This window comes from Pristiophorus japonicus, chromosome 3 (genome assembly GCF_044704955.1).
Source record: "Pristiophorus japonicus isolate sPriJap1 chromosome 3, sPriJap1.hap1, whole genome shotgun sequence".
Classification (NCBI taxonomy): domain Eukaryota; kingdom Metazoa; phylum Chordata; class Chondrichthyes; family Pristiophoridae; genus Pristiophorus; species Pristiophorus japonicus.
The window spans coordinates 38,531,248-38,557,536 of record NC_091979.1 but is presented as its reverse complement, the minus strand read 5'-3'; the positions used below and the strand labels follow the sequence as shown (position 1 = coordinate 38,557,536).

At 46.4% G+C, this 26,289-nt stretch overlaps 1 protein-coding gene across 2 annotated transcripts in view; it reads left to right on the top strand.

The window, feature by feature from the left end:
- The first annotated feature begins 1,717 nt into the window (after positions 1 to 1,717).
- Positions 1,718 to 26,289, top strand: part of klhdc3l (kelch domain containing 3-like) — a 92,292-nt gene continuing 67,720 nt past the window's right edge. The window contains exon 1 of one of the 2 annotated variants that reach the window (XM_070874369.1): positions 1,718 to 1,764. The gene's annotated coding sequence lies outside the window, so the exon portion shown is untranslated. Of the gene's footprint in view, positions 1,915 to 26,289 lie in introns of both variants that reach the window. The other variant, XM_070874374.1, reaches the window with a different exon arrangement.

Here is a 26,289-nt window from a genome sequence, read left to right as displayed (position 1 = left end):
CAATCCATAGGAACTGATCCAGAGTCTATAGAATGTTGGAAAATGACCACCAATGCACCTATTTCTAGGGCTACTTCCTTAAATACTCTGAATGCAGACTATCGGCCTTCAGTTTCCCTAACAACATTTCCTGACTAATAAGGATTTACCTCAGTTCCCCCTTCTCGCTCGACTCTCGGTCCCCGAGTAATTTCGGGAGGTTATTCGTGTCTTCTTTAGTCAAGACAGAACCAAAATATTTGTTCAATTGGTCTGCCATTCACCTGATTCTGACTGCAAGGGACCTACATTAGTCTTCACTAATCTTTTTCTCTTCACATATCTATAGAAGCTTTTGCAGTCAGTTTTTATGTTCCCTGCAAGCTTACTTTCATACTCTATTTTCCCCCTCTTCATTAAACCCTTAGCCCTCCTCTGCATGAATTCTAAATTTCTCCTAGTCCTCGGGTTTGCTGCTTTTTCTGGCCAAATTATATGCCTCTTCCTTGGATTTTACACTTTCCCTAATTTCCCTTGTTAGCCACGGTTGAGCCACCTTCCCTTTTTTATTCTTACGCCACACAGGGATGTTCAATTGTTGTAGTTCATCCATGTGATATTTAAATGTCTGCCATTGCCTATCCACCGATAACCCTTTAAGTATCATTCTCCAGTCTAACCTAGCCAATTCACATCTCATACCGTTGAAATAGCCTTTCTTTAAGTTCAGGACTCTAGTCTCTGAATTAACTGTGTCACCATCTTAATGAAGAATTCTACGATATTATGGTCACTCTTCCCCAAGGGGCTCCACACGACCAGATTGCTAATTAATCCTCTCTCGTTACACAAGACTCAGTCTAGGATGGCCTGTTGTCTCGTTGGTTCCTCGACATATTGGTCTCGAAAACCATCCCTTATGCACTCCAGGAAATCCTCCTCCACAGTATTGCCACTGCCTCGAGGTGCTCAGCGCCCTCCCGGATGCACTTCTTCCACTTAGGGCGGTCTTTGGCCAGGGACTCCCAGGGATGCTGCATTTATCAAGGAGGCTTTGAGCACCCCTTGAACGTCCTTGAAATGTTTCCTCTACCCACCTTGGGCTCGCCTGTCGTGAAGGAGTTCCGAATAGAGCGCTTGCTTTGGGAGTCTTGTGTCAGGCATGCGAACAATGTGGCCCGCCCAACAGAGCTGGCCGAGTGTGGTCAGTGCTTCGATGCTGGGGATGTTGGCCTGAACGAGAACACTGACTTTGGTGCGTCTGTCCTCCCAGGGGATTTGCAGGATCTTGCGGAGACATCGTTGGTGGTATTTCTCCAACAATTTGAGGTGTTCTACTGTATATGGTCCACATCTCTGAGCCATACAGGGGGGGGTATCACTACAGCCTTGTCGACAATGAGCTTGGGGATTAGAGCATCTTAGGCATCTGCTGTGAGGATGGAAGCTTCCAGTTTGTGCAGCGTGTAACCAGATGCAGCCTGCACTTTTATATACATTCTCATTAATTGTCAGATCGCTGGCTAGATAGAGGCATAAACTGGGCTTTTATTTTCGAGTCTGCTTGGGGGCAGGGCTGCAAACTCTCTGGAAGGAGAGATGCTCTTGGCCTGACACGGTTGCTAGTGAATCATCCAGGGCTGTAGGAGGCAGCAGGGCAACAACTCCGTGAAACGACAGCTGAACGATGCCTGAAGGGCGGTGCCTTCTGAGTTTTCAGTAGCTTCTTGGCGGGTCAGCACTGGGGTGCGAGTGGAGAGGGCTGTCTGTGGCCCTGGATCCGTGGTATGGGACTTCGATACTCTTTCTCCCTTCGGTGATGTTTAAGGTTGATCAGAAAGTAACCGGGAGGGATAATAAAAGGTGGACGCGGATTGAGCGACAAATGGATACTTTGTGAATTGTAGCAACTTTCTGCAACCAGCAGTGGTTAATGTCAGTGTGCAGCTGTTAGACGCGTCTGTAACTATTCTGATCGCTGTTATATCTTTAACCAGGAATGCATTCAACGTCCCATTGATGTGCATTCTGAAGGCTTCCCCTTGGGGGGAGGCAAAGGTATAGAATGTATTACCATGTCCTAACTTTTAGAACTAGGATCATTGTGCATTATAAAGTATTTTACGAGTTGTTAAAAGGGCAGGGTTTAAAGGTTGAACACACTCGTTTCAGTTTTGATCTTTTACTGTTGAAAGCGCAGCGAATCCAGCCGCTGACAGCGGTGGCTTGCCGCTGTTGCAATCGCTAACACTCGGTTACCAACACAGTGCGACATTGCTCAGTCCGCAGATCCACATGTGCTACACACCGAACCAGACTGCTTCGCATATATCTGTGTAGTTTTCTCTCTCTCTGCTCCGACTCTTCATCTTGTTTGTCTCTCAGTGGGTAGCACCCTCGCCTCTGAGTCAGAAGGTCATGGGTTCAAGTCCCACCCCAGGGACTTCAGCACAGAAATGTAGGCTGACACTCCAGTGCAGTGCTGAGGGAGCGCTGCACTGTTGGAGGTGCTGTCTTTCGGATGAGACATTAAACCAAGGCCCCATCTACTCTCTCAGGTGGACCTAAAAGATCCCTAGCGCACTTTCGAAAAAGGGCAGGGGAGTTCTCCCCGGTGTCCTTTATCCCGCAATCAAAATCACTAAAAATTGGTTATCTGGTCGCAGGAGTAGGCCGTTTGGCCTCTCGAGCCTGCTCCACCATTCAATAATATCATGGCTGATCTTCTACCTAAACACCACTTTCCTGTACTATCTCCATATCCCTTGATTCCCTTAATATCTCAAAATCTATCGATCTCTGTCTTGAATATACTCAAAGACTGAGCCTCCTCTGGGGTAGAGAATTCCAAAGATTCACCACCCTCTGAGAGAAGAAGTTTCTCCTCAGTACTAAATGACCGATCCCTTATTCTGAGGCTGTGACCCCTGGTTCCTTCAGCCAGAGGAAACATCCTCCCTGCATCTACCCTGTCGAGCCGTGTGACAATTTTGTATGGGTCGCATGAGGAACATAATAAATACCAAAAATAATTTGGGATTTCTTCTTCCCCTCTCAATAGTTGTGCCTGTGCAGTGGATCTAAACTAGAGTACAGTTACACAGGTAGCACTGACCCTACTGTGCTATGTTGTTCTTCATTCCAGAGCTTGGATTGTGAATGTTGACACACTGAGTGGGAGCCATCACAGCAAGTCCAATCTAGTCTCTGTTTGAGCCCTGTGCACTTACAAGTATACATTTACAACAGACTTTGGCATCAGCACCATGCACCAATTCAGGTTTACTTTTAAGGTATATAGGAACAGGAGTAGGCCATTCAGCCCCTTGAGCCTGCTCCGCCATTCAATCAGATCATGGCTGATGTGCGACTTAACTCCGTATACCCGCCATTGGCCCATATCCCTTAATACCTTTGCTTAACAGAAAACTCTCATTCTCCGATTTAAAATTAACAATTGATCTAGCATCAATTGCCATTTGTGGAAAAGAGTTCCAAACTTCTGCTAGCCTTTGTGTGTAGAAGTGTTTCCTAATTTCACTCCTGAAAGGCCTGGCTCCAATTTTTAGACTATGCCCCCCTGAGTCCTAGACTCTCCACCCAGCAGAAATATTTTCTCTCTATCTACCCTATCTGTTCCCCTGAATATCTTGTAAACTTCGATCAGATCAGCCCTTAACCTTCTAAATTCCAGGGAATACAACCCAAGTTTGTGTAATCTCTCCTCGTAACTTAACCCTTCAAGTCCGGGTATCATTTAGGACTGCTTTGCTTTTTGGTTGAAATGCTACGTGTAGTAGAGTGTGACAGAAACCAAGCCAGTACACAACTTTTATTGTCCACATCAAGCCCAGACATACCTGATGCATCTCCTCAGTATGACAACATTTCACCACATCAGCATGACTCAGCAGACAGGTGTGTGAAAAATCACATTGTGCTTATATGCAAGTCTGAGTCATGCGGTAAAATTCCACTGGTTTGTGGAAGTCTATCGTAATACGTAGGAACACAATTTGTTCTTGCTCACAAACTGTAATTGTAATACATCATGAATGTACAACCAGTACTGTTCCAAAGTGATTTGCGTCACCAAAGTTGATTTAAGAATAGCCGTGTGTTTTCATGTTTGCATCAGTTTATCAAAATGGTGGGCACTATGATTGGTTAAATAATGAATGCCTGATCTTGGCCCAGTCACGAGAGGAAGAGGGAATGGTGCACAGCAGAAGCTGGCTGATTCTCCGCAGGGAAGGGAAGTTGTTGGGTAAGCCATGCTTCCACGACTTCCCCCCCCCCGCCATCCCATAATATCTGAGGCTTGGAAGAAGAGAGAATTCATGCTACTATAATAACAATAACTTTAACGTAGTGAAACATCCCAAGGCGCCCCACAGGAGTATTATGAGACAAAAATTTTGACACCGAGCCGCATAAGGTAAATTAGGGCAAGCGACCAAAAGCTTGGTCAAAGAGGTAGGTTTTAAGGAGCGTCTTGAAAGAGGAAAGGGAGGTAGAGAGGCGGAGAGGTTTAAGCAGGGAGTTCCAGAGCTTAGGATCGAGGCAACAGAAGGCATGCCCACCAATGGTTGAGCGATTATAATCAGGGATGCTCAAGAGGGCAGAATTAGAGGTGCGCAGACATCTCGCGGGGGGTGGGGTTTTTGGTGTGGGGCTGGAGGAAATTACAGAAATAGGGAGGGGTGAGACCATGGAGGGATTTGAAAACAAGGAGGAGAATTTTGAAATCGAGGCGTTGCTTAACCGGGAACAAATGTATGAAGGATAACCTGATATTGGATTGTTATGGGTCAAGTAGTGCTGTCACTGTATTGGAAAGCTATCAGGCAGGGTATTTTACTGGACCAGTATACACTGCCTTGGTCACCATGGCACATTTGCAATTTTTCAATAGCAAAGAGAACTTTTTAATATAATTATTTATAAATTTCTGCCTCCAGACCCTTTTACATTTAATTTATGTTTTTCACTACTTTTTCTGTTTTTTTATTTGCAACCATTTTGATTCTTATTTTATTTTAAAAAGTATTCCACTTACTTTACCTGTTGATTGCGACGTCTTTCTACAACAATTAAGTGGCTTGGGTGGGATGAAAGGATCCTTTTTCTTTTTAATGGAAAATTATTCTGTATTCGTGTCCTTCTATCACTCTGTCAGCTGTGGCTCAGTGGGTAGCACTCTTGCCTCTGAGTCAGAAGGTTGTGGGTTCAAGTCCCACTCCAGGGACTTGAGCACATAAATCTAGACGGACACTCCAGTGCTGTGCTGAGGGAGTGCTGCACTGTTGGAGGTGTTGTCTTTTGGATGAGACGATAAACGGAGCTCCTGTCTGCTCTCTCAGGTGAACGTAAAAGATCCCATGGCACTATTTCAAAGCAGAGCAGGTTATATCCCCTGCTGCCCTGGCCAATATTTATCCCTCAATCAACATAACCAAAACAGATTATCTCGTCATTATCATAATGCTGTTTGTGGGAGCTTGCTGTGCACAAATTGGCTGCTGCGTTTCCTACGTTACAACAGTGACTACACTCCAAAAGTACTTCATTGGCTGTAAAGTGATTTGAGACGTCCGGTGGTCGTGAAAGGCGCTATATAAATGCAAGTCTTTCCTTTTCTATCGGTTAAGTGCATTTAACGAGTACCGGAGAGTGGAAATCTTTCAGTGTGGGCAGGTTGAGCGGCCTACGCCTGCATATTTGTGCCAGTCTGTAACCTGAGCCTGTTGCAAGGAATGATATAATACGGTAACTGTCCCCATTTGCTTCAGCTGATCTGGGCTATTAAAGCAAAACTAAAAGTTCTAATTGATAAGCTGTATTATGTACTGATTGCCGCTCTTGCTTCTGAGTTAGAAGGTTATGGGCTAGAAATGGGCCAGCCTTGCACCCGCTATTTCAGCAATATTCCGCCTTTTTTGGCATTAAAAGGTGCTCACCGAACTTGGTGGCCAAAGTTGTGCGCCGGCGGTTTTGAAATACCGCTGAAAAGTGGACTGCCGTCGTGCAATGGCAAAAAAGCTTTAAATTGGCCGTTTGGTGTACCCGTATTCTGCGCGAAAAAACTGCCAGGTAAAAAGCTGCATTGCAGCCCCAGAAACAGCAGTAAGTATGAAGACCTGCAAACAAGGTAAGTTAAAGTTTTTATTTTTTAATTCTTTTGCAGCGATTACTTGGTTAAGGGTCTTGTAAATGATTTGATATTTTTGATATTTTGTTTCTTGCTTTTTGTGTGTGTGTCTTTTTCCCCCCCTCCCAGGGCCTGTCTATTTAGCAGTAATCGGCCTTGGACTAAAATTGACGAGGACTGTGGTTTCCACCGCGAATCCTCGTACAATGTCAATTTTTACCGTCGGGCGCATTTTGTTGCCAATTTTACCCCTTTAAAAAATAGCAGTATTTGTAACGGTGTTTTTGCGCAAAAATGCCGAAAAAATATGGCTATCGTCAAAAGTTCAATTTCTAGTCCTGTAGGTTTAAAGTTAATTCCAGGACTGGAGATAGAGTAAAACAACTCCGTCTGGTGAGTGGGTCAACAACCAGAGGTCAGAGATTTATAAGAACTTAAGAAGTAGGAACAGGAGTAGGCCATACAGCCCCTCGAGCCTGCTCCACCATTCAATAAGATCATGGCTGATCTGATCATGGACTCAGCTCCACTTCCCCGCCCGCTCCCCATAACCCCTTATCACTTACCGTTTAAGTAACTATCTATTTCTGTCTTAAATTTATTCAATGTCCCAGCTTCCACAGCTCTCTGCGGCAGCGAATTCCACAGATTTACAACCCTCTGAGAGAAGAAATTTCTCCTCATCTCAGTTTTAAATGGGCGGCCCCTTATTCTAAGATCATGCCCTCTAGTTCTAGTTTTCCCCATCAATGGAAACATTCTCTCTGCATCAACCTTGTCAAGCCCCCTCATAATCTTACAGGTTTCGATAAGATCATCTCTCATTCTTCTGAATTCCAATGAGTAGAGATCCAACCTACTCAACCTTTCCTCATAAGTCAACCCCCTCATCACCAGAATCAACCTCGTGAACCTTCTCTGAACTGCCTCCAAAGCAAGTATATCCTTTCGTAAATATGGAAACCAAAACTGCACGCAGTACTCCAGGTGTGGCCTCACCAATACCCTGTATAATTGTAGCAAGACTTCTCTGCTTTTATACTCCATCTCCTTTGCAATAAAGACCAAGATTCCATTGGCCTTCCTGATCACTTGCTGTACCTGCATACTATCCTTTCGTGTTTCATGCACAAGCACCCCCAGGTCCCGCTGTACTGCGGCACTTTGCAATCTTTCTCCATTTAAATAATAACTTGCTCTTTGATTTTTTTCTGCCAAAGTGCATGACCCCATTCCAACATTCCAACATTATACTCCATCTGTCAAATTTTTGTCCTTTTGCAGATTTAAAATGGGAGACGAAGAGAAATCTTTTCACTTGGAGATAGTTGTCAGGATCTGGAATGCTTTACCTGAAAAGGTGGATGATTCCATGGATAATTTTAAAAGGGAGTTGGAAAAGTACTCGAAGATGAGGAGCTTTCAGGGTTATGGACAAAGAACTGTGAAGTGGGACTAAGCATGGCTGCTCTTTCAAAGGACCAGTACTGGCACGGTGGGCCCAATGGCCTCCTTCTGGGCTGCAGGTTTCTATGGGGTTAAGTTTTGACCTGAGTTGCTCCTATTTTTTTTGGAGCAACTGCTTTAGAATGGAGTATCTTAGAAATTGCAATTCTCGGCATTTAGTTTGCTCCAGTTCGAGTCAGTTAGAACAGTTTCAGTTTGGAACAGATGTTTTTTTTCAAAAGGGGCGTGTCCGGCCACTTACGCATGTTTTGAAAGTTTAGGCAGTGAAAACTTACTCCAAACTAACTTAGAATGGAGTAAGTGTAGATTTTTGTATGCTCAGAAAAACCTTGCCTACACTTTACAAATCAGGCGTAGATTACAAATCAGGCGTAGGGAATGGGGGGCGGGAGGAGCGGAAGGGAAGTAATTAAATTCTACAAGCATTCAACAGTCTTACTTATACAAATAAAGAGCCATCCTGAATAAAAAATTATAAACAAAGCAAAGACAAAATATTGAAAATTCCTACCTGTGGGAAGCAGCAGCAGCCTTCGAGCTGCGGTGCTTCAGGCAGGCTTTCCTTCCATGTCAGAGACAGGGGCGGCATCAGTGGCTTGACGGCAGCCGAAGACACAGCAAGCAACCTTCGAGCTGCGAGGGTAACTGTGGCCATTTGGTCATGGGATAGGGGCGGCGGCAGTGGCTGACGGCGGCTGACCGAAGACACAGCAAGCAGTCTTCGAGCTGCGAGGGAGACTGAGGCCATTTGGCCAGGGACAGGGAGAGATAGCCAGTTTGAAACTTAAATTTGCAGAATGGGTGCTACATTGTCAACACCATGGATTATGCACTGGTTCGGCAGCAATTCACTGCATAGGAGAGAATTGATTAGAGCTCACTGCACCAGGAACGTCATAGCCCGTAGGCTGATGGGCAAGAGACCTTACCCATGTCGGCAATATCGAGCCAGGCGCTCGTACCTGGACATGAGCAAGGCTGATTGTGTGAAAAGGCTGCGTTTCCGCAGAGAAGTTGTCGCTGAGATCTGTGATATGCTGAGAGCAGATTTGCAGCCCAGAAGCAGAACGCCAAATGCCTTGTCTGTTGAAGTGCAGGCAACAGCTGCACTTGCCTTCTATGCCTTGGGATCGTTTCAGGCTACAACTGGAGATGTGTGCGCCATCTCTCAACGTGCATTTACCAGGTCACGGCTGCACTGTATGCGCGGAGGAATGACTTCATCAATTTCCCAATGACCGCACAAGCGATCATTGAGAGGGCTGTGGACTTCTTCAGGATTGCCGGCTTCTCAAAGGTACAGGACTGCATTGATTGTACCCACATCGCCTTGCGAGCACCTGTGGAGGATTCCAAGCAGTACAGGAATAGAAAAAGTTTCCACTCCATCAATGTGCAGTTCGTGTGTGACAACAAGCAGCGCATCATGTCAGTTGATGCGAGATACCCTGGCAGCACCCACGATGCGTTCATCCTACGCGACAGCGTTCTATCTGACTTGTTTGAGCAGCAGCCAGAAGGGCAGAGCTGGCTACTGGGAGACAAAGGGTACGGCCTGACCACCTGGCTCATGACGCCCCTACGCGTGACACGGACAGAAGCTGACCGTCAATACAACAAGGCGCACATTGCGACACGCAACATCATTGAGAGGACTGTTGAAACAGCGTTTCCAATGCCTGGACCATTCGGGAGGCCACTTGCAATACTCTCCTCAGATTGTCGGTCACTTCACTGTTGTGTGCTGCATGCTCCATAACTTAGCCATCATGAGGCAGCAGGAGCTGGTAGTGGAACCAGAAGACCCACGTGAGGGTCCAGTACATGATGATAGTATTACGGAAGAGCAGGATGTGGATGATAACGACAATCAGGAAAGCATGCAAGTGCCTGATGCCAGAGCACGAGGTCGGAGGAGGGTTGTCCATCTTGCTCCTTTAACGATTGCTCGAGCCTTGCGCCAGCAGCTCATCCGTGAACGCTTCAATTACTGATGCCTGAGGGCTCTGCGACCACTGTTGCACATGGACACGTTTATTCTTTGGAGTTGTTCCTACGTTGTGTTGTGTTAATGGAAGATGAATCAGTTTTAATGAAAAAATATTTTATTGAAAAGTTAACATCACTGTAATAAAATATTTGTTGTATCAAACTATACTTTTTAATATGACTCTTGAAGATCACTTAAAAACTTTAAGATCACTTATAAACTTGTAAAGTTACAAAACAATTTCAATGTGAAAAATCTTACACTCTGAAGATCACTTAAACTTCAAGATCACTTTTTAGATGCAAAGTTAAATAAGTTACAAAATGAGAGAGCATTTACACTATAAGATCACTTTAAAAACCCTAGGATCACTTATAAGTTGTAAAGTTACAAAACTTACAAAACAATTTCAATTTGAAAAACGCTACTACAGCTACATCAAGGACAAGAACAAAAGCAGCAAAGAAAGGCTGCAACCATCTCTCATCCACATCTCAGTGAATGTTCACTTCCTCATGGGGGTGTCATTTGATTGGCCGGGCTGCGTGCCCTTATTGCAGCAACTACCTCCATGATGGCCTGTGCTGTAATTTGCATGCCCTCCCTGACGGCCTGTGCCGTCAATTGCACTCCCTCAGACATTCCCTCCCCAAGTTCCCGTGTCATTACTGCTATTTCTCCAGTCAGGACCATCACCTCTTCACCCACTGCACTGACGCTACCGATGAGTGTTCGGGTAAGCTCATTGGTCTCCATACCCAATGCCACAACCTGAGCTGCATCTGTTGCAAGCTTTTACCGATATATAAAACGGAAAAGAGTGACTAAAGTAAATGTTGGTCCCTTAGAAGATGAGAAGGGGGATTTAAAAATGGGAAATGTGGAAATGGCTGAGACCTTAAACAATTATTTTGCTTCGGTCTTCACAGTGGAAGACACAAAAACTATGCTAAAAATTACTGGTCACGGGAATGTGGGAAGGGAGGACCTTGAGATAATCACTATCACTCGGGAGGTAGTGCTGGACAGGCTAATGGGACTCAAGGTAGACAAGTCCACTGGTCCTGATGAAATGCATCCCAGGATATTAAAAGAGATGGCGGAAGTTATAGCAGATGCATTCGTTATAATCTACCAAAATTCTCTGGACTCTGGGGAGATACCAGCGGATTGGAAAGCAGCTAATCTAACGCCTCTGTTTAAAAAAGAGGGCAGACAAAAGGCAGGTAACTATAAGCCGGTTAGTTTAACATCTGTAGTGGGGAAAATGCTTGAAGCTATCATTAAGGAAGAAATAGCGGGACATCTAGATAGGAATAGTGCAATCAAGCAGACGCAACATGGATTCAATAAGGAGAAATCATGTTTAACTAATTTACTGGAATTCTTTGAGGATATAACGAGCATGGTGGATAGAGGTGTACCAATGGATGTGGTGTATTTAGATTTCCAAAAGGCATTCGATAAGGTGTCATACAAATGGTTACTGCAGAAGATAAAGGTACGCGGAGTCAGAGGAAATGTATTAGCATGGATAGAGAATTGGCTGGCTAACAGAAAGCAGAGAGTCGGGATAAATGGGTCCTTTTCGGGGTGGAAATCGGTGTGCCACAGGGATGGGACCACAACTGTTTACAATATACATAGATGACCTGGAAGAGGGGACAGAGTGCAGTGTAGCAAAATTTGCAGATGACACAAAGATTAGTGGGAAAGCGGGTTGTGTAGAGAACACAGAGAGGCTGCAAAGATTTAGATAGGTTAAGCGAATGGGCTAAGGTTTGGCAGATGGAATGCAGTGTCGGAAAATGTGAGGTCATCCACCTTGGGGAAAAAAAAACAGTAAAAGGGAATATTATTTGAATAGGGAGAAATTACAACATGTTGTGATGCAGAGGGACCTGGGGGTCCTTGTGCATGAATCCCAAAAAGTTAGTTTGCAGGTGCAGCAGGTAATCAGGAAGGCGAATGGAATGTTGGCCTTCATTGCGAGAGGGATGGAGTACAAAAGCAGGGAGGTCCTGCTGCAACTGTATAGGGTATTGGTGAGGCCGCACCTGGAGTACTGCGTGCAGTTTTGGTCACCTTACTTAAGGAAGGATATACTAGCTTTGGAGGGTGTACAGAGACGATTCACTAGGCTGATTCCGGAGATGAGGGGGTTACCATATGATGATAGATTGAGTAGACTGGGTCTTTACTCGTTGAAGTTCAGAAGGATGAGGGATGATCTTATAGAAACATTTAAAATAATGAAAGGGATAGACAAGATAGAGGCAGAGAGGTTGTTTCCACTGGTCGGGGAGACTAGAACTAGGGGGTACAGCCTCAAAATACAGGGGAACCAAATTAAAACCGAGTTGAGAAGGAATTTCTTCTCCCAGAGGGTTGTGAATCTGTGGAATTCTTTGCCCAAGGAAGCAGTTGAGGCTAGCTCTTTGAATGTATTCAAATCACAGATAGATAGATTTTTAACCAATAAGGGAATTAAGGGTTATGGGGAGAGGGCAGGTAAGTGGAGCTGAGTCCACGGCCAGATCAGCCATGATCTTGTTGAATGGCGGAGCAGGCTCGAGGGGCTAGATGGCCTACTCCTGTTCCTAATTCTTATGTTCTTATGCATCTCAGGAGAGTGTGTCTCCAATCTCCTTCTCTGCCTGGGTCTGCCTCGTGGCACCACTACACAGGGAGGCGCGGGCACGGACGGTGGAACGCTCGGTGTTGCAGACAGCAGTACTAGAGAGAGAGGCGCGGGCTGGGATGGTGGGTGAATGAGTGTAAACTGCTCCATTATATCACCGGCACCACTGGGACCAGCAATGTCAGAATCAAAACCATGGAAGGTGGAATTGTGTGTTATGTTTTTAACCTGCATAATTGCGGTGAAACTTCATTAAGTTTATACAAGGGGTTGAAACTCTGATGCCCCTTAATGGGGGCTCATAAACATTAATTTGGAAGCTCTCCCCTGTAGACATTTCAGTCAACGCCACCATCATCCAGTCTGGATCGTCCGCATCTGGTTGTACTGGTTCTTGTTCTGTATCTTCAGGATCCTCAGGGTTGGCAGCAGCAGCATCATCATGTTCTGCAAAATACGTCAGAACAGTCAAATGCTTAACAGCAAGGGAGGGGGCAGGATGGGTGGCATGAGTACTCTCACACATAGCAGGCCAGGCAGCAGGTTGATTTGAAGGGCCACGATGCATTTTCAGGACTTATCCTCTTCCTCGCGTGCGGGCCCAGCTTGTGCTGTACTGATTGCTTTTCTCCATGTACGACTCATCATAGCAGCTACCCTTTGTTCCAAGGGTGTCAGTGGATGCAGATTGGGCACGCCTCCTCCTGTCCGAGTTGCCTCCCTTTTGTTGTGGGCCAATTTCTTCTGCAAAGAGTAAATTATAACTTTTTACGAATGCGTCTTTCTGCAGGGTGCGATATACAGATATTCACATTACAATTACGATTACATAAAAAATGGAAAATATTACTTACACTAACTACTTGACCAAGGTCGTGCCATTTCTTTTTACACTGGCTTCCAGATCTCATGGTATGCACCACTGCACAGTAATCTTCTGCAACTTGGTTCCAGCGTTTCTTCATTTCTTTAGGTGGCACTTTTATCCGACCTCTGTTGCTGGTATCTAGCTCCTGCCATCTCTGCTCAATGACGTTGATAATATCTCCACTTCCTCATGCAAGAAATTCTTTGTTCTTGGTGGACGTTGTTCCATTGCTGTAGTGAATTGACACTCTTATTTCTCAAAACACACAGTCCTTATTTTGCATGCACCAATGCAGCACCTGTTCTGGAAGTTTAGCGGTAAAAAGCAGCACTCACTGATTTCAGCAGGTGATTTATTCAACAGTGCTTCTAAAAGCACTCCTTCACACACAAAAAATCACCAAAATTCAATCCCAAGCCTTTCCAGGGGTCCACAAGACAAATCAGCACTTTTCTTTAAGTCCCTTTAAAAATGGCCGAGTGCCAATGTTTCTGGGCTACGGCGCGTGCGTACGCACTCGCGCAGGGCTGCCGGCACGACGTTGCCTCATTTAACTTAGCCCTGCCCCCCCCCCACTTGCAGAATTGCCGCAACTCTGTGGCTCCGCCCCCCGCTGCTGTGTGCGCGCCGCGCCGAGCTCCCAGGCACCAGCAAGGAGCCGGAGAATTAAGAGGTATTTTTCTGACGCACTTTTAGGCGCGAAAAACGGGCGTCCACGCCCGAAACTTGACCCCTATGATTCTATGACTCGAGCTCATAATCTATGCCTATGCTCCATTTCGGGATTGAGCATGTGCTGGATACATAGAGGTGCTGTCTTTCTGCTGAGCTGTTAAATTCAGGCCCCCATTTGCCTGTTGAGGTGGACATAAAAGCTCTCTTGGAGTTATTTGAAAGGGAATAGGACATCCTCCCACTGGCTGTAATTCATCCCTTAACCACGGCGTAAAAAAAATTGGACTGGTCTTCATCTCAGCGCTGCACATAAATTTATGAATGCAACATTGTCTCTTAAAATTTGCAATTTCTTTCTTATGGCCACAGTTGCTTCCTTTTAAGTTGGTCCAGATGCCATGGCAAGCTATTTTTTTAAAGTAAAAATTAATGTCAACATTTAAATTAAAAGTTTTGATTTTAACCTTTTGGACTTAAAAATATTTAAGAAAGCTTTGAGGGCTAGGAAGCACGCACCATGATAATATAGGGCTCCAGTACTGCAGCGTTTGTTGTTCTTCCACCTGTGGCTGCAAGACGTTTTGAGTTTCCCCTTTTTGTTCCACACACAATGCCTTTGTTCCATACACAATGCCATAGGAGGTCATTTACGCAAATAAATAATTGTTCCCATCTGCTCAATATCTTTTAGCTGCTCCTGTGCATATTTTCCAGATCCATTTGGGATTATATTACGCAAATAAATAAGTAGCACGTGGCTTATTAAGTCTATGGCTCACTTCCCTCTCTCAATGCATCAACACGGTGTAGGGTGACCATCACCATGACAGGGTGGATTGTATACAAACAGTACCATATACTGCAGAGTGTTCGGTTAATTTATTTATGGTCTATGCTGACGTTTCATGAACCATCTGTGTATCTGTAATGTATTTGCTTCATGGGTTCTTTGCTTACGAATTCATAGCAACACATTGCTATTAAAAACTAGTTGGTTTATTAACAAAGGTTTAACAATAACATGACACATTACCAGTTCATCCACTAGGCTCACAACTGCAAACCTCATCATGGATGACCTGGAGTCAACTGACTGGGGTTTTATTGAGTCTTGTGAACATCACGCGACTAGCTAAGCCACTCACAATGCAACAGCCTTTGTAAGGCCACAAAAAAACACACATTAACTAAAACATTAAAGGGAACATTGACAAATGAAATTAAATTAAAATTTGTTCCCTGTTCAAATGATGCACTCCAGTCCCTCCGGCGCCCACCTCTCGCGGAAGGCCACGAGCGTACCGATGAACACCACGTGCTTCATCTCCAGGGACACCCTGGCACGAAAGTAGCCGCAGAAGACAGGTGGGCAGTCGGGCTGAACGAGCAACAAACCCGTTGTAACAATTTTTTTTTAAATTCACGTGCAACACCACGGGAAATGAAGCGCTACCAATAAGAAAGAAAGAACTTGCATTTATATAGCGCCCTTCACGACCTCAGGACGTCCCAAAGTGTTTTACAGCCAATTAAGTACTTTTTTTGAAGTTCAGTCGCTGTTGTAAACGTGACAGCCAATCTGCATTTGTGCCATCTCACAAATGCCCCTTTATAAATACAAAAGCAAAATACTGCGGAGGCTTGAAGTCTGAAATAAAAACAGAAAATGCTGGAAACACTCAGCGGGTCAGGCTGCATCTGTGGAGAGAGAAACAGAGTTAACGTTTCAGGTCAAAGATCATTCGTCAGAACTGGAAAAGACAGAAGATGGGTCCAGAGGAGGTGTAAGTGGAAAGATCAAAATCATCAGCAAAATGGGAGCAGAGGTTACGATCTGAAATTGTTGAACTCGATGTTAAGTCTGGAAGGCTGTAAAGTGCCTAATCAAAAGATGAGGTACTGTTCTTCGAGCTTACGTTGAGCTTTGTTGAAATAGTGTAGTAGGCCGAGGACAGAATGGGAATGGGCCGCAGAATTGAAATGACAAAGAAAGCATTGCACTGGCTGTAAAGTTCTGTCCCCTCAGTACAGATTCACACGAGGCATGTAGTGAAGTCAAGGTCACTCTGGATCTGCACCTTTATTTCACAGCTCTCGAATGCTGCACTTGCCTGAGACCTCTCTTTATATACCTGTCTCTTGCAAGTGCACCCCTGGTGGTAAGATATGCTGGTGGTTACAGGTCATATCTTATTACAGTCATGTATAGCATGTTAGGATACAGTTATATATAATAATGTAAGATACATGACATCACCCTCCCCCAAGGTCTTATTGTCTTTGTAGGTTCAGTCTCTCAGGTGGTCTACGCTCTCGCGTGGAGCGTCTGAGTTGTGGTTCAGTTGTTTGCCTTGGTATCTGTTTTTCTTTGGGTGTGGTTGCTGGTATCTCGCCTGGGCTGTCTGTTTCGACTGGTGTGATTGTTGGTGACTTGCCTGGGCTGTCTGTTGGGATTGCCCTTTCCTCAGGTTGTTCCCTCTGTCTGTCCACCAGGTGTGGTGCGAGTTCCACATTGTAGTCTGCCTCTGGTTCCGCAGTGTTGTTGGTAAGTCTGCTTCTGACTTGGTCTACATGCCTCCGGCAGGTTTTGCCATTGTCCATTTGTACTACCAGTAGCCTGTTTCCTTCCTTGCCCGTTAGTGTCCCTGCAAGCCATTTGGGACCCCTGCCATAGTTTAGTACAAACACTTTGTCCCCTATCTCATTCCATCTCCCCCTTGAATTTCTGTCATGGTACTCAGTCAACTTACGGCGCTTTGCCTCAACGATTTCGTGCATGTCTGGGAGGATTAATGAGAGCCTTGTTTTTAAAGTCCTTTTCATCAACAGTTGCGCAGGGGGGGATACCAGTCAATGAGTGTGGACGAGATCTGTATGCCAGCAGCAGTCGCGACAGGCGACCCTGCAGCATGGGACCTTGGATTTTAAGCATGCCTTGTTTAATGATTTGCACTGCTCTCTCCGCCTGGCCGTTGGAGGCCGGCTTGAACGGTGCCGGCTTGAACGGTGCCGTCTTGACGTGATTTATGCCGTGGTCAATTTATAAAGTCTTGGAATTCTGTGCTGGTGAAGCACGGACCATTGTCACTGACCAATATGTCAAGGATTCCGTGCGTTGCAAACATGGTTGCGAAGCTCTCCACAGTGGTGGAGGTTGTGCTCGAGTTTAAAATGGTGCATTCGATCCACTTTGAAAATGCATCTACAACTACGAGGAACATTTTGCCCATGAATGGGCCCGCATAGTCTACGTGCACCCGCGACCACGGTTTGGTAGGCCAGGGCCAGGGGCTCAGTGGAGCCTCCCTCGGGGCATTGCTGAGTTGGGCACAAATGGTGCACCTTCGGACGCAGAGCTCCAAGTCCGTGTCAATACCAGGCCACTAGACGTGGCATCTGGCTATGGCCTTCATGAGAACGATCCCCGGGTGCTCGCGGTGGAGCTCCCGGACACATGCCTCTCTGCCTCGCAGAGGCATGACTACTCGGCTGCCCCACATCAGGCAGTCTGCTTGTAGTGTTAGCTCATGCATGCGCCTGTGAAAGGGTTTTAATTCCTCGGGGCAGGCATCGCGAGCCTCTGCCCAGTCACCAGTTAGGACACATCTTTTTACTAAGGCTGGCCGTCCAGGCTCTGATTTGGCGAGCCGTCATGGGCGAACCTGTGGACTCAAAGGCATTGATTGCCATGACTATCTCACAGTCCTGTTCGTCAGACCCTTCCGTGGTCGCCAGGGGTAGCCTGTTTGTCGTCACAGTTGTCTGTGCCTGGTCTGTGCCTTATGGTATAGTCGTAGGACGCCAGCATGAGTGCACACTGTTGCCTTGCTCTCGGATAGGAGGGACATGAGGGGCTTGTGGTCGGTTTCTAACGCGAACTTGGCCCCGAAAAGGTATTGGTGCATCTTTTTGACACCGTACACGCACGCGAACGCCTCCTTCTCTACCATTCCGTACCCGCGCTCCGCCCGCGAAAGTGACCTAGAGGCATAAGCTATGGGTTGTAATTTGCCCGCACTATTGACATGTTGCAAAACGCACCCGACCCCATATGCTAATGCATCGCATGTGAGAACTAGCTTTTTACCTGGATCAAAGAAAGTCAAAACACTGTTGGAACACAGAAGGTTGCGTGCCTTATTGAAGGCGCGTTCCTGGGCGTCCCCCCAAAACCAATCGCACCCCTTCCTGAGTAGCACGTGGAGAGGCTCCAGCAGCGTGCTTAAGTTCTGCATGAAGCTCCCAAAGTAATTGAGTAGCCCGAGAAAGCGCGCAGTTCTGAGACATTCCGGGGCCTGGGTGCCAGGCGAATTGCTTCTGTTTTGGACTCTGTTGGGCGAATTCCATCAGCGGCAATCCTTCTGCCCAAAAATTCAACCTCAGGTGCGAGAAACAGGCACTTGGATTTCTTGACTCGTAGGCCTACCCGATCCAACCGCGTTAGTACTTCCTCCAAATTACGGAGATGGGAGTTGGTGTCCCTGCCCGTGATAAGTATGTCGTCTTGAAATACAACCGTCCCCAGGATGGACTTGAGCAGACTCTCCATGTTGCGCTGGAATATGGCAGCTGCCGACCTGATGCCGAATGGGCATCGATTGTACATGAAAAGGCCTCGATGTGCGTTGATGGTGGTGAGTAGCTTGGATTCCTCGGTCAATTCTTGCGTCATTTACGCAGATGTGAGGTCTAATTTTGAGAAAAGTTTACCTCCAACCAATGTGGCAAATAAGTTCTCCGCTCTGGGCAGCGGGTACTGGTCCTGTCGGGAGACTCTGTTTATGGTAGATTTGTAGTCCCCACAGATTCGTACGGATCCATCAAGCTTCATGACTGGGACGATGGGACTTGCCCAGTCACTAAATTCCACAGGTGATATAATGCCTTCCCGCAGAAGCCTGTCTAGTTCGTGTTCAATCTTTTCCCTCATCATATAGGGTACACCTCTGGCCTTGTGATGAATCGGTCTAGCATCCTGTGTGATGTAGATTTTGACTTTGGCCCCTTTGAAAGTGCCCACACCTGGCTGAAAGAGATGTTCAAGTCGCTTTATAACTGTTGAGCAGGAGGCCCATTCCTCTAATGACATGGCATGGACATCATCCCATTTCCAGTTTAGTTTTGCCAGCCAGCTTCTCCCCAGCAATGCTGGGGGGTCTCTGGGGACAATCCACAGGGGAAGTCGGTTCACTGTCCCTTTGTGTGTGACAGAGAGCATGGCGCTGCCGAGGACTGGTATGATTTCTTTGGTATAGGTCCTTAGTTTGGTGTCGACCCTTGTGAGTTTTGGTCTGTCTCTTTTATGCGGCCACAGTTGTTCAAATTGTTGAGCGCCCATGAGAGATTGACTCGCTCCCGTATCCAGCTCCATGTTGACAGATATCCCGTTGAGTAGGACCCTCATCATTATAGGAGGCGTCCTGTCGTAGGAGCAGTGGCCATTGATCGTGTTGACCAGCTGAACATCGGTGTCCCGGGTACTGTCCCCACCGTCTTCTAGTCCGCTTTCCGACCCATCCGATTCGTATATCAGCCGAGCTGCCGTTTTTTTGCACATGTGGGCCAAATGCCCTGTATATTCACAGTTCCTGCAAACAGCCTGCTGAAATCGACATCCCCTTGACGAGTGCCCATCCCCACACCTCCAGCACAGACTGCTTGCAAAGAATGAGCTGCGTCTGGCTGATCTCTCTTGAGCTTCTTTCTCTCAGTTTGTAGTTGATTGCTCGCATTGTGGGTTGATGAGGTGCGAACGGCCGTTCCTGTGGCCCTTGATGGCTTCTGTTGCCACTGCTTGCTGTCGAAAATCTGTTCTCCCGGTTTTGTCTGTGTGTGGGGGTAGCAGCTTGTCTAATGCTGTGAACTTCTTGTTCCATTATTTCGTTCGTTGTCGTACCTGCATTGTAAATCAACCTCGTTTCTTCTTCCCCTACCAAGAATGTCTGTGCAACCAGTGTTGCTGCCTCTAAGGTCAGGTTCTTGGTCTCTATGAGCTTTCGGAATATGCCTGCGAGGCCTATTCCTTCAATGAAAAAGTCTCTCAGCATTTCTCTCCTCGGTTCATCGGAGAACTCACATAACTAGCCAACCTCTGAAGTTCCGCCACGAAGTCGGGTATGCTCTGGCCCACGCAGCGTCTGTAGTTGTAGAACCTGTGTCTGGCCATGTGTAGGCTGCTCGCTGGCTTCAGGTGGTCTCTTACCAGTGTGCTCAATTCTTCAAACGACTTGCTTGCTGGTTTCTCGGGTGCCAACAGATCCTTCATTAAAGCGTATGTTTTCGAGCCACAGCTGGTCAAGAGATAGGCTCTTTTCTTGTCTGCCTTATCGTCGCCTAACCAGTCTTTGGTTACAAAGCTTTGCTGGAGCCTTTCTATAAAGTCCTCCCAATTGACTCCCGCATTGTACTTTTCATCTGATCCGTTGTTCGCCATTCTGTGGATTCTGTCATCCCGTAACCCGTCGCCATTGTAAAATCCTGTCCCTTCAGTACAGATTCACACGAGGCATGTAGTGAAGTCAAGGTCACTCTGGACCTGCACCTTTATTTCACAGCTCTCAAATGCTGCACTTGCCTGAGACCTCTTTCTATACCTGTCTCTTGCAAGTGCACCCCTGGTGGTAAGGTATGCTGGTGGTTACAGGTCATATCTTATTACAGTCATGTATAGCATGTTAGGTTATATATAATAATGTAAGATACATGACACTGGCACTACTTGTTTTACCCAAGCAAAGGTCGCAACACATTTGCTGATATAAATGTTTGAGAATCAAGCTGCTTTGGGTTACAGTTGTATCGGGAGGACATTGGTCAACAACTGTTGTTTAAAAGGAAAAGGAATTGCTAAGGGGAGTAAGCTCGCTTTTGTTCAAAGTAATCCCGTCAATTTTGTTACTGGAATTGAGACCTTAAGTATGCTGTCCTGATGACATCAGTTACTTGGACTGTCCTGTAATGGGTTCACTGTAAGTAATATTGGGGAGGGGGATTTATTCCAAATTGGCTTAAGCGTTGATCTGAAGGCACAAAAGGCTGGGAATGAGATTTCCCATTCGTTGAGTGGTTTCAAGGTGGTTAGAAACTGTGGGATGTTGCCTGGTTTGTTTGAAGATGTGCCTACGCACTGTCTAGAAAGGAAATTCCAGAGCTTAGGGCCTAGGCAGCTGAAGGTACGTCTGCCAGTCCTGGAGCAGTGAAAATCAGAGATACGCAAGAGGCCAGAATTGGAGGAGCACAGAGATCTCGGAGAGTTGTAGGGCTGGAGGAAGTTACTGTGATAGGGAGGGGCGAAGCCATGGAGGGATTTGAAAGCAAGGATGCCGGACTGGGAACCAGCAGGATCAGCGAGTACAGGGCTGATGAGTGAACAGGACGTCGCAAGTTAGGATACTGGCAGAAGAGCTTTGGACGAGCTCAGGTTTACAGAGGGTGCAAGGTGGGAGTCTGGCCCGATGAGCATTGGAATAGTCGAGTATAGAGGCAACAAAGGCATGGATGAGCCTAAATGGTATAATTTTCAAGGGTTGTACGAACAGATAGACCTGGGGGCATATGTACAGAAGTCTTTGAAGGCAGCAGGACAAGTTGAGAAGGCTGTTTTTTTTTTAAAGCATATGGGATCCTTGGCTTTATTAATAGAGGAATAGAGTACAAAAGCAAGGAAATGGTGCTAAATCTTTATAAAACACTGGTTATGCTTCAGCTGGAGTATTGTGTTTAATTCCGGCCACCACACTTTAAGAAGGATGTCAAGGGCTGTGGAAAGGGTGCTGAGGAGATTTACTAGAATAGTAGCAGGGACGAGCCAAAGGTGGGCAGAGGAAACGTTACAAGGACACCTTCAAAGCCTCCCTGATAAAGTGCGACATCCCCACTGACACCTGGGAAATCCCTGGCCACAGACCGCCCTAAGTGGAGGAAGTGCATCCGGGAGGGCGCTGAGCTCCTCGAGTATTGTCGCCGAGCGCATGCAGAAATCAAGCGCAGGCAGCAGAAGGAGCGCGCGGCAAACATCCAGGGGTATTCAACATTCAGGAAGGATAGAATAAAAGGAAAAGGAGGTGGGGTAGCATTGCTGGTTAAGGAGGAGATTAAGGCAATAGTTAGGAAGGACATTAGCTTGGATGATGTGGAATCTATATGGGTAGAGCTGCAGAACACCAAAGGGCAAAAAACGTTAGTGGGAGTTGTGTACAGACCTCCAAACAGTAGTAGTGATGTTGGGGAGGGCATCAAACAGGAAATTAGGGGTGCGTGCAATAAAGGTGCAGCAGTTATAATGGGTGACTTTAATATGCACATAGATTGGGCTAACCAAACTGGAAGCAATACGGTGGAGGAGGATTTTCTGGAGTGCATAAGGGATGGTTTTTTAGACCAATATGTCGAGGAACCAACTAGGGGGGAGGCCATCTTAGACTGGGTGTTATGTAATGAGAAAGGATTAATTAGCAATCTCGTTGTGCGAGGCCCCTTGGGGAAGAGTGACCATAATATGGTGGAATTCTGCATTAGGATGGAGAATGAAACAGTTAATTCAGAGACCATGGTCCAGAACTTAAAGAAGGCTAACTTTGAAGGTATGAGGCGTGAATTGGCTGAGATGGATTGGCGAATGATACTTAAGGGGTTGACTGTGGATGGGCAATGGCAGACATTTAGAGACCGCATGGATGAACTACAACAATTGTACATTCCTGTCTGGCATAGAAATAAAAAAGGGAAGGTGGCTCAACCGTGGCTATCAAGGGAAATCAGGGATAGTATTAAAGCCAAGGAAGTGGCATACAAATTGGCCAGAAATAGCAGCGAACCTGGGGACTGGGAGAAATTTAGAACTCAGCAGAGGAGGACAAAGGGTTTGATTAGGGCAGGGAAAATGGAGTATGAGAAGAAGTTTGCAGGGAACATTAAGACGGATTGCAAAAGTTTCTATAGATATGTAAAGAGAAAAAGGTTAGTAAAGACAAATGTAGGTCCCCTGCAGTCAGAATCAGGGGAAGTCATAACGGGGAACAAAGAAATGGCGGACCAATTGAACCAGTACTTTGGTTCGGTATTCACGAAGGAGGACACGAACAACCTTCCGGTTATAAAAGGGGTCGGGGGGTCTAGTAAGGAGGAGGAACTGAGGGAAATCCTTATTAGCCGGGAAATTGTGTTGGGGAAATTGATGGGATTGAAGGCCGATAAATCCCCAGGGCCTGATGGACTGCATCCCAGAGTACTTAAGGAGGTGGCCTTGGAAATAGTGGATGCGTTGACAGTCATTTTCCAACATTCCATTGACTCTGGATCAGTTCCTATGGAGTGGAGGGTAGTCAATGTAACCCCACTTTTTAAAAAAGGAGGGAGAGAGAAAACAGGGAATTATAGACCGGTCAGCCTGACATCGGTAGTGGGTAAAATGATGGAATCAATTATTAAGGATGTCATAGCAGTGCATTTGGAAAGAGGTGACATGATAGGTCCAAGTCAGCATGGATTTGTGAAAGGGAAATCATGCTTGACAAATCTTCTGGAATTTTTTGAGGATGTTTCCAGTAGAGTGGATAAGGGAGAACCAGTTGATGTGGTATATTTGGACTTTCAGAAGGCGTTCGACAAGGTCCCACACAAGAGATTGATGTGCAAAGTTAGAGCACATGGGATTGGGGGTAGTGTACTGACATGGATTGAGAACTGGTTGTCAGACAGGAAGCAAAGAGTAGGAGTAAATGGGTACTTTTCAGAATGGCAGGCAGTGACTAGTGGGGTACCGCAAGGTTCTGTGCTGGGGCCCCAGCTGTTTACACTGTACATTAATGATTTAGATGAGGGGATTAAATGTAGTATCTCCAAATTTGCGGATGACACTAAGTTGGGTGGCAGTGTGAGCTGCGAGGAGGATGCTGTGAGGCTGCAGAGCGACTTGGATAGGTTAGGTGAGTGGGCAAATGCATGGCAGATGAAGTATAATGTGGATAAATGTGAGGTTATCCACTTTGGTGGTAAAAACAGAGAGACAGACTATTATCTGAATGGTGACAGATTAGGAAAAGGGGAGGTGCAAAGAGACCTGGGTGTCATGGTACATCAGTCATTGAAGGTTGGCATGCAGGTGCAGCAGGCGGTTAAGAAAGCAAATGGCATGTTGGCCTTCATAGCAAGGGGATTTGAGTACAGGGGCAGGGAGGTGTTGCTACAGTTGTACAGGGCATTGGTGAGGCCACACCTGGAGTATTGTGTACAGTTTTGGTCTCCTAACCTGAGGAAGGACATTCTTGCTATTGAGGGAGTGCAGCGAAGGTTCACCAGACTGATTCCCGGGATGGCGGGACTGACCTATCAAGAAAGACTGGATCAACTGGGCTTGTATTCACTGGAGTTCAGAAGAATGAGAGGGGACCTCATAGAAACATATAAAATTCTGACGGGGTTAGACAGGTTAGATGCAGGAAGAATGTTCCCAATGTTGGGGAAGTCCAGAACCAGGGGTCACAGTCTAAGGATAAGGGGTAAGCCATTTAGGACCGAGATGCGGAGGAACTTCTTCACCCAGAGAGTGGTGAACCTGTGGAATTCTCTACCACAGAAAGTTGTTGAGGCCAATTCACTAAATATATTCAAAAAGGAGTTAGATGAGGTCCTTACTGCTAGGGGGATCAAGGGGTATGGCGAGAAAGCAGGAATGGGGTACTGAAGTTGAATGTTCAGCCATGAACTCATTGAATGGCGGTGCAGGCTAGAAGGGCCGAATGGCCTACTCCTGCACCTATTTTCTATGTTTCTATGTTTCTAAACCAGGCTCCCTGCCCACTCTTTCCCTCAACGACTTTCTGTCCCACCTGTGACAGAGACTGTGGTTCTCGTATTGGACTGTACAGCCACCTAAGAACTCATGCTAAGAGTGGAAGCAAGTCTTCCTCGATTCCGAAGGACTGCCTATAATGATGGAGCAGGGATGAGGACTTCAGTTACATGGAGAGACTGGAGAAGATGGGGTTCTCCTTAGAGCAGAGAAGCTTAAGGGGAGATTTGATCAAGGTGTTCAAAATCCTGAAGGGTTTTGATCGAGTAATTAAGGAGAAACTGTTTCCAGTGGCAGAGGGTCGGTAACCAGAGGATACAGGTTTAAGGTGATTGGCAAAAGAACAAGAGGCGACATGAGGAGAGAATTTTTTTTACACAGCGAGTTGTTGTGATCTGGAATGCACTGCCTGAAAGGGTGACAGAAGCAGTTTCAATAGTAGCCTTCAGAAGAGAATTTGATAAATCACCGAAGGGATAAAATGTACAGGGCTACGGGGAAAGAGCAGTGGAGTAGGATTAGTTGGATAGCTGCACCAAAGAGTCGGCACAGGCAGGGTGAGCTGAATGGCCTCCTCCTGTGCCGTATCATTCTATGAGGGTTTCAGCTGCAGGTGAGTCAGAGAGGCCCGGAACACTGGTGTTCAAAATTGGCCGGTTCTAGAATGTGAAGCGGATTCTGCGAAAAGATGGGTCGGTGGCAGTTTGAAGGGATCGGCAGCCAATGTGCCCACTCGCCGCTTCCCCCCCCCCGACCCCCATCGCCCCCTTCCCCCATATACCCACCTATAATGCCGGCCTCCGAACTCAACACAGACCTGAGCGAGCTGGTCAGAGTGCTTGCTTGACTTCTTCCCACTGCTACAGAGGTGAGAGGCTAAAGGCAGGTCAACCTGCTCATGTCCAGTGATCTTATCAGCAGCCTCTGCTAGCGACAAAATCAATCCAGAGCCTGCCTGTTTAAACATTGCTCCTATGCCGGCATGGGCGGTGGGGGATGGTGGGTGCTATATTTTAACAAGCAGGCTCGGTAAAACATTGCTAATCTGAATGCTGTTAATATCCACAGATCAGCAATCTGAACAGAGCGATAGCTTTGAGAAAAATACTTCCACGTGGCACGTAGTCTCTTGTCAGATTAAAATTGTTTGCTTGTAGAATGTATACCAGCCGTGAATTTTGACCTTAAGCTACACAAATGCCTTTGGAACTTACAAATTAATATTAGTCTACATACCAGACCCATAACGTTTCAGCAGTCAGGTGACAGTGGGTGTGTGACTCATCCCATGACTGATGGGACAGCAAGGCATTTCTCCAAGTCCAAAAATTAAATAACGTTTTAACATTAGTGCCAGGAGTGATATTTGCCATTTCGATATCGGAGCCTCAAAGCCTCCTGATAGAGTGCAACATGCCCACTGACATCTGGGGGTCCTTGGCCAAAGACCGCCCTAAATGGAGGAAGTGTATCCGGGAGGGCGCTGAATACCTCGACTATCATCGCCGAGAGTGTGCAGAAATCAAGCGTAGGCAGCGGAAAGAGCGTGTGGCAAACCTGTCCCATCCTCCCTTTCGCTCAACGACTGTCTATCCTATCTGCGACAGAAACTGTAATTCTCGTATTGGACTATTCAGCCACCTGAGGACTCATTTTTAGAGTGGAAGCAAGTCTTCCTCGATTCCGAGGGACTGCCTATGATGACGATCGGAGCACAGCACACTCC